At 39.7% G+C, this 3,178-nt stretch overlaps 1 protein-coding gene and 1 long non-coding RNA gene across 2 annotated transcripts in view; one reads left to right on the top strand and one right to left on the bottom strand.

Annotated features, from left to right (window-relative positions):
* zgc:162331 (uncharacterized protein LOC793007 homolog) overlaps positions 1-3,178 on the bottom strand; it is a 43,337-nt gene that overhangs the window by 12,829 nt on the left and 27,330 nt on the right. The window lies entirely within an intron of this gene.
* On the top strand, positions 747-2,776 carry LOC123984854. Its single transcript, XR_006828541.1, has 2 exons — positions 747-884; positions 1,925-2,776. It is a non-coding gene; the product is annotated as an uncharacterized LOC123984854 (long non-coding RNA).

Genomic DNA, 3,178 nt, shown 5'->3' on the forward strand with positions numbered 1-3,178 from the left:
TTGTTTTTAAAGGGGAAACTAAAAGCCATTCTGTTTCCCCTAAGAGACCTTTTACTGATGCTATCACTCTGTGTATGTGTATCTGGCGGCCACCACCCTTGCCAAAGCTGAAAAAAGAAAGCTGAAACATCAGGAGATTCAGTTGTTCCAGTGGCGCATAGTTACAAGATTATACTCAAAATATTTTTTTTCACAAGGTATGGCCTTGATTGTCATCTGTCTATGCATATTGCAGTGATTTCACTTACATATCATTTACACGGACAACATCTGCTTCACACCTTTGCCCAAATTAAGATTTTGTAGCTCAAGCAATTGGCAAAGATGGTGGCAAACCCAAATCCAAGCCTCAAAGCGTCTCTTTAGAAACTCTCTGATGTGACACTTCGTCAGTGTTTTTCTACTCCCTATGGCAGGTGCAAATAAAATTTTATTTAATTTATTAAACTGTTAGAATTTTATCTTGTGTGCCACAGGCAAGCTAATGTCATTGTTTCCAGTGCATCAAAACTTTTCCTGTTAGAAAATAATTTAGGTTTTGTGTTCATGTGTTCCTGATTAAGTCTGTTTTTGGTTCTCTGTTCCAGCTCCAGTTCGTATTCTGCACTTGGTCTGTTGTCGCATGCTTTACTTCCTGGTTTATTTTGAAGTTGTCTGTATCTGGTATTTGTGTCTAGCTTGTCCCTGTGTCTGATTAGTCCCTCATGTCTTCCACCTGTTGACTCCCTTCGTGCTCGTTACTTAATGCCTGTGTTCCATTCAGTTGGGGTTGTATCGTTGTGGTTAGTGTCGTGTGTTTTTGCTCTGCTCCCTACCTTCTTATGGATTTTTGGTTCTAAATGGATAACTTGGTTTTTGTTGGACTTGTTGTATCTGCCACTGTTGTGAGTACGCCTTCAGTTAATTAAATATTGAACTGAATCTGCTCAGATCTTATAGCCTGTGTTTGGGTCCTCAACCTTGCTCACACACACTGGAAAACCCTGACATGGTGCAGAACAACAGTTATCTATTTCCTGTCCACATGGGGATAGTTATTAGATGTTATAGTAAATTAACTGTCAATGTAATTTTTTTTGGGACTTCATTGAATTAAAAGTTGCTCATTACCATAAAAGCTTAGATTGAACTGGTGAGCCAAGGGCTAGTATGTATGGTGTACATTGTTTTTATTGAGAGTCATACAAAACAAATCCCGGTTATGTTTCTACAAAGTCAATCAAGCTTGCCATGTCTGAAGAAACCTCTGGGGCTTAAATTATGTGATCTTCTCTAATGGCATGCAATAGTTGCGTTCATTCAACCACTGAGGGGTTGGGAGCGTCCATAGCAGTCCATTTTGACAAGATACAAGCTTTTTCACAGACACACTCAAACTCGATTGCCAAAGAAAAAAAACCTTACCTCTATAAAGGCAGATAAAATATTGAACATATTATGTGACAGTGTTTTAAGATTCTAGCAGAGGTGTGTCTGGGTTTATTTAATTTATTTTGTTTGGTGGCTGTTGCCACATCGCAGGAGGAAACTTGCCGCCATCCTTACAAACCCAGAGACACCGAATTAACACTCACCTCACTGCGAGTTGGTACATTTATAGTAAACAGAAGAGGAACAATAACGCCACTGTGGAGTGAACAAACACCACACCCCCAGCAGGGCCCAGTTTCAATAAAAAAAAAAAAAAAAAAAAAGAATTGATGCCAAAAAGATTGAAAATGTTTCTTTACTTCAGTTTAGCTGCAAGTAAAGTTGTGTTTGTGCATGCACATTTGTATGACAATAGCAGTAGACTGACATGAAATGTGTTCTGATATCCAGGTAGTTCGTGTTTCATATAAAGAGAGGAAACGACATTAGTTCTGCATGTGTACTGTATGTGTGTGTTGGCTCTGCACTCTATTTGCTCTGTTGTGTTTGTTAGGCCCCATTCAGAGAGCTTTTCTGTCATTGTGGAAACTGGATTGCCAATCAGCGTTCAGCTGCCAGCGGGGTGCTAATACACTTCTGGACACCCAAACCTGGCAACCCGACACCACCAACCAAACATCCACTCTGCTGTATTCTTCTGTAAAACCCTGCCCGCTTGTCTCTGTCAGGAAAGCACTCGGAATAGTTTGTGATTAAATAAAGATTAGGCTCTGCATTAAAGATTCAAATGCACACACATTCCCATGCACAGAATAAGTGAACAGAGCAAACACACACTTGCTAGATGCACCCATGGCACATGGTGTGTAGGCACACAGATGTTCTGTACAGTGACATAACTCTTTCAGCTTCATGAGCCCCAAATGTAACTGATCGTTACATCATGAGTGTAATGCCACTCCCAGTATTCGGACAACCAGGAGAAGTTTGTGTTTATCATTCTGTGAATTAAAGCAATGTCCAAACATATTCCATTTTAAAAAAGATCTATAAAGAAATCACATTCAAGGGGTACAGGGATGGAAAAAGAGGTTCTAATAATCACTGGGGGTTCTCATTGACATGTATGTAGATCAGAAGGTAGTTTAAATATATAGACTTGTTTGTGTGAATGTATGTAGGTGAGTACAGTTATAAGTTTGTATATAAATGTTCTTGTTTAGATTTACTATTTTGTGATTATTATTAGGAGTACATAGTTTTACTACTTCCTATTCCCTTTGGCGCATGTACAAATAGAGGTGTTTAAGTACTGGAAAATACGGACTCTGTTTTTTTCATCTATTTTTACCACTGGTTGTTCTTTTTTTACATGTTTGAAATAAAGACATCAATCAATGTGTCACCCTAATCAAATAATTCAAAAGAGTACGAAGGCAGCATTCCTTAACTTAACTTAATACTGCGCTCATTTAGTATTTCAGTCATAAAGTCAGAGGACAGGTTAGACAAGGAATGGTCCCAATATGTGCCTACAGCAAAGGCTGAGATGTCCTTATTTCTAGCCCTTGTATGGGTCAAGTTCCACTGGATCCCAACGGCGTCACTTTATGTTGAAAACTGGTGGGGACATAGGCGCTCAGATTAGGGGTGTGAAGAGACACTTAGTTTGTGAGACATCATGATGGCGATATTAGGATCACGAAAAGATCCTTAAACAGTGTTTTAAAGATATCCTCAATGCAAAGATAGCCTATGTGAGCCGTGGGTCTGGGTGTACTCCCCCCCCCCCCCCCCCCCCCCCCCG

The sequence above is a fragment of the Micropterus dolomieu genome, linkage group LG16 (genome assembly GCF_021292245.1).
Source record: "Micropterus dolomieu isolate WLL.071019.BEF.003 ecotype Adirondacks linkage group LG16, ASM2129224v1, whole genome shotgun sequence".
In the NCBI taxonomy this organism is placed as follows: domain Eukaryota; kingdom Metazoa; phylum Chordata; class Actinopteri; order Centrarchiformes; family Centrarchidae; genus Micropterus; species Micropterus dolomieu.